At 41.4% G+C, this 17,747-nt stretch overlaps 1 long non-coding RNA gene and 1 pseudogene across 1 annotated transcript; both read right to left on the bottom strand.

Moving 5' to 3' along the window:
• Nucleotides 1-3,937: 3,937 nt before the first annotated feature.
• LOC141074011 (uncharacterized) lies at nt 3,938-17,287 on the bottom strand. The gene is made up of 2 exons (XR_012227116.1): nt 17,193-17,287; nt 3,938-4,324 (listed from the first exon to the last, which is right to left on the bottom strand). It is a non-coding gene; the product is annotated as an uncharacterized lncRNA (long non-coding RNA).
• LOC141074001 (uncharacterized) lies at nt 11,557-13,285 on the bottom strand (annotated as a pseudogene).
• Nucleotides 17,288-17,747: the final 460 nt, after the last annotated feature.

The raw sequence follows: 17,747 nt of genomic DNA, 5'->3' as shown, positions 1-17,747 counted from the left end.
ATGCACCACAGCAAGCCTTTGAAGGATCCTACACCATGAGGATCGAGGGACTCCAGAGGCACCAGCAGCTTTAAATATCTGTTTGCTGGTTTGTAATGGCTTTTTAGCAGCTGCTCTCTTAATCCAATGAACTTGCCTGGCAGAAACCTTCCTCATTCTGCCTTTATCAGCACAAACATGTCTGTGCTCAGAATCAACCACAAATCTCTTAACAGTACGATGGTCACGTTTAAATTTTTGGGAAATATCTAATGTTTTCATCTCTTGACCAAGGCATTGCACTATTTGATGCTTTTCAGCAGCAGAGAGATCCTTTTTCTTTCCTAAATTCCTTGAAACCTGTGCCCTGCTTAATAATGTGGAACATCATTCTTAAGTAGTTTTCCTTTAATTGGGCTCACCTGGTAAACTAATTATCACAGGAATTTGAGATTGATTTCAGTGATCCAAAGAGCCCTGATACACAATACCATCTATGAGTTTATTTGAAAAACAAAAAATTACATCTTTATGACACTTAAATTCAATTTGCATAATAATTTGGAACGCAGTGCAAAATTGGTCATTCGACGGATCCGTCAAAAAAATGGATCCGGTAGCATACGTTCACATCAGTTAGGAACGGATCTGCTTTTCCGCCTTTTTGGCGGATTTTAACTGACACAGAAAACTGAAGTGTGAAACAGGCCTAAGGTGCTTTCTTTTGGGGACATTAGAGAGGACACCTTAGTATACAGTTCTTATATACAAGGGTAAACTAAGGGAAAGGGACAAAGAACCAGCTGAGATTGTAGCAAGGGGACCTCTTATTTCATGTAGAAGCACCAGATTAAGGGACATCTTGGTAAAAAATCGCATTGGGATGCATAGTGTGAATTGGTTACACACCGGCATAACGAAATGAAACCATAAGTGTGGCCATTGCCCTTATTGCAAATTCCATTTAACGGACCAAATTATTCGCATGGGAGCTGTAAGCCATTCTGTTGCAGAGTTTATCTCATGTAAAACGAATGATGTCGTTTATGTAGTGCTCTGCCCGTGCAAATACTTTTATATAGGGAAGACCACACGGTCACTATATGTCCGTTTTAGGGAACATTATAAATCTATCATGTCGAATAAGGGTGTACCGAGGTTGATTCATCATGTCAGAGAGGCACATGCAGGGGACCCGAATGTTCTGGCATTTGCGGGTTTGGAGAAAGTGGATTTGCCCCCACAGGGGGGAGACCTACACTAACTTCTACTAAGACGTGAGGCTAGGTGGATTATGCAGACTAATGCAATGGGCCCCACAGGATTTAATGATAGGGTGGACATGTCCATTTTTCTGTAGCAAATTTTCCCTGATAATAGTCACTTATCGTTTGCGGTATCCTTAGTAATATTTTGCTTGTATAGATGGTAGATAATATTATAATCATGTGAAGATTATTTACAGGGAAGATTAAATATAATAATTAATATTAGGGCATGTATCCATAACTAAGAACATATATGATATATCATTGAGTATATTTTAGTCATCACATGTCTGTTCTTTAATTATTATCGCTATATTTAGATCGCATAATTTTTGTATAATTAGGTTACATGTTATTAATGTTTAATTTAATATCTAATTTGATTATCCATTCAGTGTGCAAGACAGTGATAAAGATTTATAGTAAAATAGTTTTGCAGATAAATGTATATATATGGAATCTGATGAACTACATTATAGTGTAAAAGATTTTTCCCTACACATTTCTGTGAATTTCTGTGTTTTCACGTTCGTGACTTGGTTTTAATTGTTTTTAAATGTCTATGTATTTCATGTCATTATGGCAGCAGCTGCAGAAGGAGGAGCAAAAAGGTGGCAAGGTATAATTTCCCACGTCACATTCTTCTACTCACTGACCCGTTGAAGTGCTAGTAGGCACGTCGTCAGATTTTGCTCACTCCTCCCTCCAGCCTCCTGGCCATGAAGTTTTCATGTAGATTGCTAAATAAAGCAGACTTTTTCACCTGGATCGGTGAGTGCTATGGTCTTCTTTTCTTCCATGTGGATTTATATACTGTGTCTTCTGTTCCAGCACCCGAGATCACGGGGTTCAGCCTCTATCAGCAATATGGATATGACAGCTTTATATCGGCAGTAGTTTTGGCAGTGTTGTCTGGCTTTTTCCTTACATGTTGATGATATACAAGGGCAAGTGTAGTTCATTTGTGGACCACTAGATGGAGGCATACTAGTGTGCTCTGTTAGGTATAGTTGATAGGATGGTTATAGAGGGTGAAGTGTAGGAGGGGCTGCCGGGTGGTAAGACAGGAGTTTCTAGAAAGTTAGGTCAGACCCGGCCAGGGTGCCCAAGTGTCCACATGGGCTATAGACCCGGACAGCTCAGCAGCCACGTAATGTTAAAGCGCTGCAACCCACGTTATCCACAGCCACTGTGCATCATAGCAGTGGGCCAAAACAGGGAAGAAAAGATGTGGCGACTCATCACCTGGGCAGATGCCTTTTAGGGCAGGAATCGGTGGGTGGAGATAAGGGGAGGGGGAAAAATAGTAAATTAGTGATAGGGGTTTGTTATAAGTCTCCAAAAATGATGGAAGCAACAGAGAATATCCTCATAAAGCAAATAGATGAAGCAGCGACTCAAGGAGAAGTCATTATTATGGGGGACTTCAACTACCCTGAAATACATTGGGGAACAGAAACCTGCAGTTCCAGCAAAGGTGATAGGTGTCTGACAACTATGAGAGACAATTACCTTTCACAACTGGTTCAGGACCCAACAAGAGGGGGGGCACTGCTAGACCTAATATTAACCAACAGGCCAGACCGCAGATCAAATGTAAGGGTTGGGGGTCACTGGGGTAATAGTGATCACAAAATAATAAGTTTTCATGTTTCCTTTAGGCTGTGGGCACACGTAGCGTTTTAAAACGCTCACTAAAAACCGGACTCCTTCCCAGAAATCGCGTTTTTTTCCGCGCGATTTCACCGCGATTATGATCGCGATTTTCGTGTGCGATATTCAAGCACTTTCCAAGCGATTTGAAGCATCGCTTGGAAAGTGATTGACAGGTTGGTCACACTCGTCAAACATAGTGTTTGACAAGTGTGACCAGGTTTTTACTATTGAGGCCGCCTATTCGGCATCAATAGTAAAAGATAGGATGTTAAAATGCTAAAAAAAAATAAAAAAATCGGGGTATATTTACTTTCCGGCGTCCCGCGCTGCATTCCCGGGCCTCAGCGTTCCCAGTAATGCCTTGCGAGACCTGTGATGACGTAGTCTCGCATTGCTATAGCGATCTCACGAGACCGCTAGAGTCACGCGAGACTACATCAGTACAGGGCCTTGCCGCAAGGCATTACTGGGAACGCTGAGGTCGGGAATGCAGCGCGGGACATCGGAAGGTAAATATACCCCGATTTTTTTATTCTTTTTTTTACAGGGGTATGGTACCCAGGGCCTGGAGGACAGTTTCCTCTCCTCCACACCATGGGTACCAACCGCACATGAGATGCTTAACTTCCCGCATGGTGGGCATAGCCACATGCGGGAAGTAAGCGGTTCTCATGCATACCTATGGGTGCGGAATCGTGGCAATTCTTTGCGCTTCCGCACAAAAGAATGAGCATGCTGCGATTTTTTCCGCGATGCGATTCCGCCGCGGAAAAAAGCGCAGCATTAGCACAGCATGTGCGGAATGCCATAGGAATGCATGGGGGGCGTTCTTTACACGATTTTTAAACGTTTTCGCGCCGAAAATCACGGCAAAAACGCTTAAAAATCGCTACGTGGGCACATAGCCTTAATAAGATGTGTAGTAGAGGGGTTACAAGGACACTAAACTTCAGGAAGGCAAATTTCCAACGTATGAGAGATGATCTAAGTGCAATTAACTGGGACGATATCCTGAGACATAAAAATACACAAAGAAAATGGGAGACATTTATTAGCATCCTGAATAGGACCTGTGCACAATATATACCATATTATTATTATTATGCATTTATTCCATGGTGCTTTACATGTAAAAAGAGGAAATATAGACAAGTATAGCAAACATGTGCAAGACAAGGGACACACAAGTACATAAGGAGAGGGGACCCGCGAGGGCTCACAGTCTACAGGGATGGATGAGGATACAGTAGGAGAGGGTAGAGCAGGTCGTGCTGTGGTTCAGTAGACCGAGGATCATTGCAGGCTGTAGGCTTGTTGGAACAGGTAGGTCTTCAGGTTCTTCTTGAAGGTTTCTGTTGATGGTCAGAGTCTGATGTGTTGCGGCAGGGAGTTCCAGAGTATGGGGGAAGCACGGGAGAAGTCTTGTATGCGGTTGTGGGAAGAAGAGATAAGGGGTTAGTAGAGAAGGAGATCTTGAGATGATCGAAGGTTGCGTGCGGGTAGGTACCTAGAGACCATGTCACAGATGTATGGAGGAGACAGGTTGTGGATGGCTTTGTATGTCACGGTTAGGGTTTTGAATTGGAGCCTCTGGGCGATAGGAAGCCAGTGAAGGGCCTGGCATAGGGGGGAGGCTGGGGAATAGCGGGGAGACAGGTGGATTAGTCAGGCAGCAGAGTGTAGGATGGACAGGAGCGGAGACAGAGTGCTAGAGGGGAGGCCAGAGAGTAGGAGGTTGCAGTAGTTGAGGCAGGAGATGATAAGAGCATGCACTAGTGTTTTTGTGGTTGAGGAATGAGCGGATCTGGGAAATATTTTTGAGTTTGAGGCGGCAGGAGGAGGCGAGGGCTGGGATATGTGGCTTGAAAGAGAGTGCAGAGTCGAGGATCACCCCAAGGCACCGAGCGTACAGGACTGGGGAAAGAGAGCAGTCTTTGACATTGATGGATAGGTCTGGTGGAGGGGTTGAGCGAGATGGGGGAAAGATGATGAATTCTGTTTTGTCCATGTTCAGTTTGAGAAAGCGAGCAGAGAAGGCTGAGAGAGCAGACAGACATTGTGGGATTTCATTCAATAAGGAGGCGACGTTGGGTCCAGATAGGTAGATCTGCGTGTCATCGGCATAGAGGTGATACTGCAAACCGTGGGATTCTATGATCTGTCCCAAGCCGAAGGTATACCATATGGGAATAAACATGCAAGAAATAGGAGGAGACCACTATGGCTAAATAGAGCTGTAGGGGGCGCAATAAGAGACAAAAATAAAGCATTTAGAGAATTAAAGCAAGTAGGTAATGATGAGGCATTAACTAAATACAGAAGATTAAATAAATTCTGTAATAAGCAAATCAAGACAGCAAAGATTGAGACAGAGCAACTCATTGCCAGAGAAAGTAAAAATAATCCCAAAATATTCCTTAACTACATAAATAGTAAGAAGCTAAAAAATGATAGTGTTGGTCCCCTTTAAAATAGTCTGGGTGAAATAGTGGATGAGGATGAGGAAAAAGTCAATATGCTAAATAACTTTTTCAACAGTATTTACTCAAGAAAATCCCATGACTGATAGCATGATCAAGGATAAAAATTCTCCATTAAATGTCACCTGCTTAACCCAGCAGGAAGTACGGCGGCGTCTAAAAATCAGTAAAATTGACAAATCCCCGTGCACGGATGGGATACACCCCCGAGTACTGCAGGAATTAAGCACAGTCATAGATAGACCATTATTTTTAATCTTTAAGGATTCCATAATAACAGGGTCTGTATCACAGGACTGGCGTATAGCAAATGTGGTGCCAATATTCAAAAAGGGGACAAAAACTGAACTTGGAAATTATAGGCCAGTAAGTTTAACCTCAACTGTGGGTAAAATCCTGGAGGGTTTTCTAAGAGATACTATACTGGAGTATCTGGAGAAGAATAACCTCATGACCCAATATCAACTTGGCTTTACAAGGGACCGTTCCTGTCAGACTAATCTGATAAGCTTTTATGAAGAGGTAAGTTCCGGACTGGACCAAGGGAATGCAGTGGACGTGGTGTACATGGACTTTTCAAAAGCTTTTGATACGGTGCCATACAAAAGGTTGATACATAAAATGAAAATATGTGTAGGTGGGTTAAGAGCTGGCTCAGGGATAGGAAACAAAGGGTGGTTATTAATGGAGCACACTCGGATTGGGTCACGGTTAGCAGTGGGGTACCACAGGGGTCAGTTTTGGGCCTGCTTCTTTTTAACTTATTTATTAATGACCTTGTAGGGGGCTTAGAGAGTAGAATTTCAATATTTGCAGATGACACTAAACTCTGCAGGGTAATCAATACAGAGGAGGATAATTTTATAGTACAGGAAGATTTATGTAAACTAGAAGCTTGGGCTGATAAATGGCAAATGAGCTTTAATGGGGATAAATGTAAGGTCATGCACTTGGGTAGAACGAATAAGATGTATAATTATGTGCTTAATTGTAAAACACTGGGCAAAACTGTCACTGAAAACGACCTGGGTGTATGGGTGGATGACAAACTCACATTTAGAGGCCAGTGTCAGGCAGCTACTGCAAAGGCTAATAAAATAATGGGATGCATTAAAAGAGGCATAGATGCTCATGAGGAGAACATAATTTTACCTCTATATAAGTCACTAGTGCGACCACACTTAGAATACTGTGTACAGCTCTGGTCTCCGGTGTATAAGAAAGACATAGCTGAACTGGAGCGGGTGCAGAGAAGAACGACCAAGGTTATTAGGGAACTAGGGGGTCTGCAATACCAAGACAGGTTATTACACTTGGGGTTATTTAGTTTGGAGAATCGAAGGCTTAGGGGTGATCTTACTACAATGTATAAATATATGCGGGGACAGTACAAAGACTTTTCTAATGATCTTTTTACTCTTAGACCTGTGACGGGGACAAGGGGGCATCCTGTGCGTCTGGAGGAAAGGTTTAAGCATACTCACAGACGCGGATTCTTTACTGTAAGAGCAGTGAGACTATGGAACTCTCTGCCATATGATGCTGTAATGAGTGATTCCCTACTAAAATTTAAGAAGGGACTGGATGCCTTTCTTGAAAAGTATAATATTACAGGGTATATACACTAATTTCCTTAATATTGTGTTGATCCAGGGATCTAGTCTGATTGCTGTATGTGGAGTCGGGAAGGAATTTTTTTCCCCAATGTGAAGCTTACTGTTTGCCACATGGGTTTTTTTTGCCTTCCTCTGGATCAACATGTTAGGGCAAGTTAGGATAGGATATGGGTTGAACTAGATGGACTTAAAGTCTTCCTTCAACCTTAATAACTATGTTACTATGTTACATGACTCGGTCGGTCAAAATATGGAAAAATTATAGCTCTCAAAATGTGGTGATGCAAAAACTATTTTTACAATAAAAAGCGTCTTTTAGCGTGCGACAGCTGCCAAACATAAAAACCCGGCATATATAGTAAATCAAACCCCCTTTTATCACCCCCTTAGTTAGGGAAAAATAATAAAATTAAAAATTTATTTATTTCTGTAATGTTATGTGAGATATTACTGTAAGATATGATGTTCTGGAACACTAGAATCTTCCCTTGCTCCACACAGATGAAAATCGGCCTGTCACAGCTAAGTGAAAGGAGTGTTAATTAAGCTGGAGTGGAGAGCATTTCTTTGTTTGAGACATGTGGCTGAATAAAATTATGAGAGATATTAAACTAAGCTAGCACGGGCTCCGGTCGCGGCAGAAAAATTATACAGACATTTCTGTGATCTGCGCAGACCCGGCTTCGCTACGGTGGATCTTGCAAAGTTCTAAAACCTCCCGAAACTGAGATATGGATTATTCCCAAATGGAGTATCTATATCATGGCATGCTTGGTGTTGTTTTACTGGATTCGATAAACTGAGAAAAATGAGACCATCAGTGAGTTTATACGAGCTTCCCTCATTAAGATATAGTTATTATAAGTTTTACAGCTGAATTGCAACTTGCAGAAAGGGGGGCTGAACTTCTCCAGACTGCCCCTTTTGTGATGTAACCGACCATAGGCTATAAGATATCCCTCCCTTAAAATTCTTCAGTTAAGCTGGAGTTTTCATGCTGCAAAGACCTGCAGATGTCTGGGGATGTGTGGCTGGCTGGCTGCCCCTCCCCCTAGCACATTGTTTGCCTAATACCAACTAAGCACATGTAAGTGTACTTTCTGCTATCATCCCTGTTATTTTATATTTGCCTTGTACATATTTAATGTCTCACCTTTGTAACAACTTTTTATCTATGTAATCACTGCCCTCTTTGGGGAATAAATCATAAAATTATCAGTCTGCCTTCATGCTTTAAGAAACGAACTATGTGCTTTTTTAGATCATCGCTACTAATTTGGGGTTTTGCTACAGACCCTCTTAATTAACTCTTTGATAATTCCCTTACTGCAGTAGTCTAATTGACTGTGCACACCAAGCAGCCCATCCGACGACTAATTATCCTAGGTGCAGTTCCCTGACTGACCTGAGGGTAAGGGGGCGCTGAAGAGCTGCGAGTTCCAAAGTGGAACTGAGAAAGTGGGATATCCATAAATCCCCACAGTTCTTGGAAGGTTGTTAGCGGTGGTGGGGCATCCAAAATAACCCCCCTGCGATAAATTGCTAGGGCAAGATTAGCTTGCTGTATATTTTTGTCACATGGTGCCAGTGGCGGGATAACTAAGATAAGCCCCCACTGTGCCTGTGATAGCCGTGTGCTGGTAGTGCGTCACATCCCTCCGCCTGCTGACATATTGGTGTCAGCGGTGGGATTGTCACATGTTGGTGGCAGCGGTGGGATCGTGACAATTTCCATTTTCCCGTTAGGGCTAAGGCTGAGATTAGGGTTAGGGGTGTGTTGGGGTTAGGGTTGGAGTTAGAATTGGGGGTTTCAACTGTTTAGGCACATCAGGTGCTCTCCAAACACAACATGGCGTCTGATCTCAATTCCAGCCAAAAAAGTCAAATGGCGCCGCTTACCCCCACATATGGGGTATCAGCGTACTCACGACAAATTGCACAATAACTTTTGGGGTCCTGTTACTTTTGGGAAAATAACAATTGGGGGTGAAAAGATCATTTTTGTGGAAAAAATATTATTTTTTAACTGCACGGCTGTACGTTATAAACTTATGTGAAGCCCTTGGGGGTTCAAAGTGCTCACCACATATCTAGATAAGTTCCTTGGGGGTGTCTAGTTTCCAAAATAGGGTCACTTGTGGGGAGTTTCCACTGTTTAGGCACATAAGGGGCTTTCCAAACTTGATATGGCATCCGATCTGAATTCCAGCCAATTTTGCAAAAAAAAAGTCAAACGGCGCTCCTTCCCTTCCGAGCTCTGCCATGAGCCAAAAGAGTGGTTCCCCCCACATATCAGGTATCGGCGTACTCAGGACAAATTTCAAAATAACTTTTCCAGTTGAATTTCTCCTGTTACCCTTGCTAAAATAAAAAAATTGAACCTGAAGTAATTTTTTTTGTGAAAAAAGTTAAATGTTCATTTTTTTTAAAATATTTAAAAAATTCCTGTGAAGCACCTGAAGGGTTAATAAATTTCTTGAATCTGGTTTTGAGCACCTTGAGGGGTGCAGTTTTTAGAATGGTGTCACTTTTAGGTATTTTCTATCATATAGACCCCTCAAAGTGACTTAAAATGTGATGTGGTCCGTAAAAATAAAATGGTGTTGCAAAAATGAGAAATCGCTGGTCATCTTTTAACCCTTATAACTTCCTAACAAAAAAAAATTTGGTTCCCAAATTGTGTTGATGTAAAGTAGACATGTGGGAAATATTACTTAAGTTTGTTGAGTGCTGTATCTCTGTGATTTAAGAGCATAAAAATTCAAAGTTGGAAAATTGCGAAATTTTCAAAATTTTCGCCAAATTTCTGTTTTTTTCACAAATAAACGCAAGTTATATGAATTAAATTTTACCACTAACATGAAGTACAATATGTCACGAGAAAACATTGTCAGAATCACTGGGATCAATGGAAGCTCCAGAATTATTACCTCATAAAGGGACAGTGGTCAGAATTGTAAAAATTGGCCCGGGCATTAACATGCAAACCACCCTTGGGAGTAAAGGGGTTAAAGCAAAAAATGTGGTCAATTCTGTACTTAGTATCCCTTATCCTGGTATATATGGTTGTCTCACCCCCATCCTGATACACAAGGCCCCCTCATCCCTATCCTGGTATGCATGGATCACTCATCCTTATCCTGGCAGGAATGATCGCCCTCATCCCTATATTAATATGCAGGGCCCCCATCTCGTCCTGGTATGCATGGCCCCATCCCATTTGCCCCCACCCCCATCCTGGTATGCATGGCACCATCAGAAAACTTTAAAAAAAAAAAAAAATTAAACTTACCTACCCGGCGCTCACACGCTGCGTCCTGCTCCAGTGTCAGCAACTGCTTTATGCTTGTAAGCAGCACATGGCAGGGACGCCATGCGTTGCTCACAAGCAGAGCACAACTGCTGGAGTACTTACCGGGACTGTTCATTGGAGACCGGGGTGACTATTCATTGCTCTTCAGTAGCGCGCAGTGTCAGCCATTGGCTTCCTGCTGCTGCTGGCGGTCACGTGTGCCGCTACTTAAGAGAAATATATATTCATTGGATTCATCATTCATTCATTCATTCATCAGGAGACTATTTAATACTGAAGTATATTCAAGCGGGACTAGACGAAGAAAACCCTAAAATCATGTTAACCAAAACAGTCAGAAAACTAGCCACATATTGGGCGACCCCAAACCTCAAACTATATACTGTGTAAGTTTATAAGCCCCTCCAGTGTCAGGAATAGATAGTATGTGAAAATACCGTATATACCGCTCAGGGAACACGTAACTTTCAGAGATAATTTCCATCTTCATACTAAATAATGGCACAGATCTCCCAGACATTATGACTGCACATATCCCTAGTCTTTATACTGATATTGCACTCATTCCCTGACAGACCGCAGCATGGCCATTAGTTAGAAGCTGCTAATGATCTTTGGAGCAGGTAAGTTTTCCCTGAGTGGTACATATTGGGCCGTCTGAAGACTGAGTTTAGTCTAGGACAATTTGTCTGCACTACTAATTATCAGCTGTTACATTACCAAACTAGGGCAGTCCCTATAGGAGAAAACCCAAGAATTATACTGTATTGTCACATACTATCTATTCCTGACACTGGAGGGGCTTATAAACTTACACAGTATATAGTTTGAGGTCTGGGATCTGCCAATATGTGGCTAGTTTTCTGACTGTTTCGGATAACATGATACATTATTTTAATTTTTTTGTCTAGTCTCGCTTGAATATACTGTAGGTCAATATTAAATAGTCTTCTGATGAGTCGCCTTTGGTGAGGACGATGAAACCAGTAGAAATGAGAGGCTTGGACAGTGAGTCACCTCACTCTATGTATTCAACTGTGGGGTGCATGTTTTTTCTATTAGTCCCCTATTAACTAATCTTCAGGGGGTGAATTATGGGTATAGTTTTACATTTGGAATTAATAAAGTTAAGTTTTATCCTTTTGTCAGCAAACATGAAAAATGACAAGAGACAACCCATTTAAGAAGATTCAATTTTGGTTAAAACTATTCCAACACTATGAACATAAAAAAGGCTTCTCCCCTATGTGACGTCTCTGATGTTTATTAACAGCTGATTTCCAAGTAAAATATTTCCCACATTAAGAAAATGAAAATGGCTTCTCCTTTGTGTGACTGCTCTGATGTCTAACAAGAATCGCTTTCCGGTTAAAACATTTCTCACATTCTGAACAGGAAAAAAGGCTTCTGCCCTGTGTGCGTTCTTTGATGGCGATCAAGATCTATTTTCCATTTAAAACATTTCCCACATTCTTAAGATGAATATGGCTTCTCTGCTGTGTGAATTCTCTCATGTGTAACAAGACTTGAATTCTGAGTAAAATATTTCCCACATTCTGAACATCAAACAGGCTTCTCTCCTGTGTGAGTTCTTTGGTGCCTAACAAGATTCCCTTTATGGTTAAAACATTTCCCACATTCTGAACAGGAAAAAGGCTTCTCCCCTGTGTGAGTTCTTTGGTGCTTAACAAGATTGACTTTCAGTCTAAAATATTTTCCACATTCTGAACAGGAAAAAGGCTTCTCTCCTGTGTGAGTTCTTTGGTGCTGAACAAGATTGACTTTCAGTCTAAAATATTTTCCACATTCTGAACAGGAAAAAGGCTTCTCCCCTGTGTGAGTTCTCTGATGAGTAACAAGCAGTGATTTATGTGCAAAACATTTCCCACATTCTGAACATGAAAAAGGCTTCTCCCCTGTGTGAGTTCTCTGGTGATCAAGCAAATGTGATTTCTGGTTAAAACATTTCCCACAATCTGAACACGAAAAAGGCTTCTCCCCTGTGTGAGTTCTATGGTGATCAACCAAATATGATTTCCGGTTAAAACATTTCCCACATTCTGAACAGGAAAAAGGCTTCTCCCCTGTGTGAGTTCTCTGGTGACTAAAAAGATGACATTTCTGGTTAAAAGTTTTCCCACATTCTGAACACGAAAAAGGCTTCTCCCCTGTATGAGTTCTCTGGTGATTAACAAATTGTGATTTCCAGTTAAAACATTTCCCACATTCTGAACAGGAAAAAGGCTTCTCTCCTGTGTGGAATCTCTGGTGCTTAACACAATCTGATTTATTGTTAAAACATTTCCCACATTCTGAACAGGAAAAAGGCTTCTCCCCCGTGTGAATGCTCTGATGTCTAACAAGAATCGCTTTCTGGTTAAAACATTTCCCACATTCAGAGCATGAAAAAGGTTTCTCCCCTGTGTGAATTCTCTGGTGATTAACCAAATCTGATTTCCAGTTAAAACATTTCCCACATTCTGAACAGGAAAAAGGCTTCTCCCCCGTGTGAATGCTCTGATGTCTAACAAGAATCGCTTTCCGGCTAAAACATTTCCCACATTCCGAACATGAAAAAGGCTTCTCCCCTGTGTGAATTCTCTGGTGAGTAACAAAAAGAGATTTCTTGTTAAAACATTTCCCACATTCTGAACATGAAAATGACTTCTTTGCTTTAGGAGCAGTTTGTTTTTTAATGCCTCTTTTGTGACTTTGATTTTCCTTAGTAGTTGGTAATGAATCAAAAGATGGGACCTGTTTCATAGGACCAGATGACAGATCTTTGCTGTGAATGGATGATAATATATCTGGAGTAATATCAATCACTTCAGTTGAATCTTGTAGGATCTCAAGATTATCAGATTTAAAAATTGAAGATGTCAGCTGTCCCTCTGATCTCCTGGTACAGTCATCTGCTAAGGTAAAAAACAATTTTTTTAATAAAATATCCTTGAGTTTTATATTTTTGAACATTGCTACTTAAACTGTCCATAAAAATGGCAAGCTATGTAAAAAACCTTAATTATTTACCAAGACTATGACAGTCCACAGTCTAATAGAAAACCTTGTTGGATGAAACAGTAGTGTGTGGTGTTCAACTGTTCATTCTGCCTCCCAAATATTGAATATAAAGAAGCCAATCAATGTTATGTAGGCGAAAGTAATACCAGTTCTCACTTCACAAAAACAAGTCCCCACTCAGGTCCATCATTTGTCAATGGAAAAACAGATAAGGCAGGTTAGGGTTAGTGCTATAGTTAGGGTTCATTTTAAAGATAGGGTTAGGTTTTTCTCAATTGTCTCCCCAATAATTTGGTCACGTCAGTTTTCTATTTCCAGAAAAAAAATAAAAATGAATAAAATGGCCGGTCAGTATTATAGAGCAGAGGAGGCTTATGCACTTTTATGCTCTGACAGTGAAGAAAGTGCAGTGTCAGATGGCGATGTGGATTTTGAGGGCTTTAGTAGCAGTGACAGTGATAGCTCAGAAATGAGCAGTGATTCTGGTCCATCCTCACACACAAGGACCAGTACAACAAGAAGGACAAATAGCGCTTCTGGAGAAATGTCTCCAACTCAGGGAACAATGCCCAGTACTAGCGCTGTCCCTAGTGCTCGTGAATTGGCGCACACCAATGTCCAAGGGGCTTCGCCTCTTGATGTAGCATTTCCCAGATGGGAGGCTTCGGATTCGGCTACTCCATTCATCCCTAATTTTAATGCCATTCCTGGTATAAATGTGGAGGTGGAAAATTTTGCACCAATTAATTTTTTTTTTAATTTATGACAGATAGCTTGCTAGAGCATACTGTCCTACAAATTTATATGCATCCCAATTCATCAGCCAGAATCCACGATCCTATTATGCTAGGTCAAATTTATGGGACCAACTAATATCCTAGAAATGAAAACATTTTCAGGACTTACAGTACATTAGCTATGGGGCTTGTTAAAAAATGAGCATTCAGTCCTATTGGTCCAACCGCCCTGTTCAAGCCACCCCTATGTTTTCTGCCGTTCTTCCTAGGACCCATTATGAAAGCTTTTCGCATGTATGAGAGGAAAGATGGCCAACTAAACCCACGAAGACGCCCTACTTATCTGGGGACATCTGGAAAAATCGTTTGGGAGCTGATAACTCCATTTTTACAAAAAGGCTACAATGTATATGTTGACAACTACTACACCAGCATACCTCTATTTAAAAGTCTGGTTGAACATAACATAGGGGCTTGTGAGAGCATTCGCAAAAACCATCAGGGGTCTCCACAATCATTGGTCAGCAAAAAGTACCGAAAGGGGCAGTCAGGAGCTTTACACAATGGAGAGCTGCTTGTCCTTAAGTATAAGGATAAAAAAGATATTTTTATCCTGAGCTCGATCCACACAGATGCCACAAGGGCCACTGCAGACCAACAGGGATCCACTACTCCAAAACCTGTGTCTGTCATTGACTACAACAAATATATGGGGTGTGGACCTTGCAGATCAGGTTCTACAGCCATACCAGGTATCAAGAGAATCATAGATCTGGTATAAAAAGTTAGTCATGTATTTGTTTCAGGTGGCCACATATAATTCTTTTGTGTTATACAAAAAAGCCGGAAATGCAGACACTTTCCTTGATTATTAAGAAAAGGTCACTGAAAATCTTGTTTTTGAAAATTTTGTCCCCGCCAATCCTTTAGAATGTGAAGATGTCAGAAGACTCACTGAGCGACATTTTATTGCCCTCATCCCAGTAACTGAACAAGAAAGAACCCCCAGAGAAGATGTCGTGTATGCTCCTAGAGAGGAATGAGGCATGATCCCCGCTATTATTACCCACAATGCCCATCATTGCCAGCCTTATGCCTCCATGACTGCTTTACAATCTCCCACACAGAACCACGTTTTTGAACTGTTTTGACATTCAAGCATTTGGTTTATTTAGTGACAGACACATTTGAGTAGAGCTGACTTAACAATTTCCGGGGGTAGGTGGGGGAAGGTCTCCAGAGACACAAGCTGGGCACAATATATTGGGCACTACAATGACATTTTTGCAATTTTTCTGTTGTTCTGGCACTTAGCGGCTCTCCAAAGTGCCACAACAGCAGAATCCCCCCTGAAGTGACTCCATTTTGGAAATGACACCCCTCTGCGAATTCATCTATGGGTGTAGTGACCATTTATCTATCTACCTATTTTCCAATGTAAAATCTGGGGTTAAAACAACATTTTAGTGGTAAAAATATAATTATTTTTTCTTCACTGCCCAATGGTATAATTTTTTATGGAACAGCTGTGATGTCAGTATGCTCACTGCACCATTAGAAGAATTCATTCAGGGAAGTATTTGGTAAAATGCAGTCACTTTTGGGGGCTTATGATGTTCTGGCACCTCAGGAGCTCTGACGATGTGACATGTCACCCACAAACAATTCCAGCAAAATATGCTCTCTAATATGGCGCTCCTTCCCTTGCGAGCTCTGCCATGCACCCAAACAGTGGTTTACCCCCACATATGGGGTGTCTGCATAGTCAGTACAAACTAAAATATATATTGAGCTAAAAAGATTTGGATAATTTTTTTTTTTTATTTCCACGGCTCTACGCTATAAACGTCTGTGAAGCACCTGTGGGTTCAAGGTGCTCAATACACATCTGGATAAGTTCCCTAAAGGGTCTAGTTTCGAAAATGGGGTCACTTGTTGGGGGTTTCCACTGTCTAGGTACATCAGGGGCTCTCCAAACACAAAATAGCAACCACTAATTATTCCAGCAAATTTTACATTCAAAAAGTCAAATGGCGCGCCTTCCCTTTCGAGCCCTGCCGTGTGCCCAAACAGTAGATTTCCCCAAATATGGGGTATTGGCATGCTCAGGAGAAGTTGCAAAACAAAATGTATCGTCCATTTTCTCCTGTTACACTTGCAAATGTAAAAAAAAAAACAGGTCTTAAGGAAAAATTTTGTGAAAGAAAAGTAAATGGTTATTTTTTCCTTCCACATTCCATTAATTCCTGTGAAGCACCGGAAGGGTTAATAAACTTCTTGAATGTGGTTTTGAGCCCCTTGAGGGGTGCAGTTTTTAGAATGGTGTCACTTTTGGGTATTTTCTGTCATATTGACCCCCAACCTCACTTCAAATGTGAGGTGGTCCCTAAAAAAAAGTGGTTTTGTAAATTTTGTTGTAAAAATGAGAAATCGCTGGTCAACTTTTAACCCTTATAACTTCCTAATGAAAAAAAAATTTGATATAGTTGATATAGAGGCTACTGCGCAGGCGCCGCCATCGCCGGTGACATTTTACTGGATGCAATTTTTCTTTTCTAAGCCTCACAATAGCCACAATATTATAGGCATTATCACCAATAATATCAATGCTATTATATGCATTATGTAATAATGGGGGGCAGGTCAGTGAGGGGTCAGCGACCTGTCATAAGCCAATACAGATGACTATGTAATCAGAGCACCACATAAAGCCCCGCCCACAGCCCCGCCCCAGAGCACGAGAATCTCATTAACTGGAAACTACAAATACAAATTACACAACAGTAAACCAGAGTTGCCCTCATTTATGGTGGACCATTGGAGCTACTATGGATCTTGAGCAGAAGATTAGAGAAAATAATATTGCTCCCCATTTCAGGAGAGATTGTGCAGTAATCTGAATTCCTTAGGACCAAAAACAATGTAATTGGTTGTAAGTTCTATAGAAAAGGGCTTTCACTGCCCAATGTCATTTGAACAGTTTTGGGTGGAGCAGAATGTTGTGGTCTAGAGGCAAAATGGTGATCATGGTAATACGGCCGAACTACACCACCGATAAAGCAGCCACAGCCGGTGACTGAGAGGAATCTGTGACTTCTCTGCATTCAGTGGTTACTACTCACCTGGGTAGTCATATGTGGGAATCTCCTCTTTACACCACTCATCATCTCTCACATATGTCTCTGTAGTATTAATATGGGTCAGATCTTCACCCTGAAACAAATATTGTAAAAGTCACCGACAGATGGAGAAGTCCCATCTATGATCAGCTCTAATCCTGCCATCTCCACCGTTCTCATTACACAAGTATAAAACATATAATACTGGTGGATAAAACAAGACTGAGCACAAGACCTTCACAGCCGTCTACACATCATAGGGGAGATCTCCTGACACCTTCTCCATCTACCTGATGATCCTGAGGAGCACTGGGATCTTCTTGGTTACAGTCCTGTGGAAGAAGAGGACGGGGACATCTCTCTGGTGTTGTCCTCTTACTGGATAGATCTGGAGGAAACACATACAGGGACTGAAATCATTCTCTACATACAGATAATTATAGGCCGTGTGTATTTAGTCCTGTCTATTACCTGGTGATGTGAGGGGCTGGGGAACCTCCATTATGACGTTCTTGTACAAATCTCTGTGTCCTTCTAAATACTCCCACTCCTCCATGG

This window comes from Dendrobates tinctorius, unplaced genomic scaffold, assembly GCF_039654945.1.
Source record: "Dendrobates tinctorius isolate UK_male_01 unplaced genomic scaffold, ASM3965494v1 ptg000322l, whole genome shotgun sequence".
Taxonomy (NCBI): Eukaryota; Metazoa; Chordata; class Amphibia; order Anura; family Dendrobatidae; genus Dendrobates; species Dendrobates tinctorius.
Note: the sequence above shows the minus strand (reverse complement) of the source record. Positions and strands in the feature narration are given on the sequence as shown.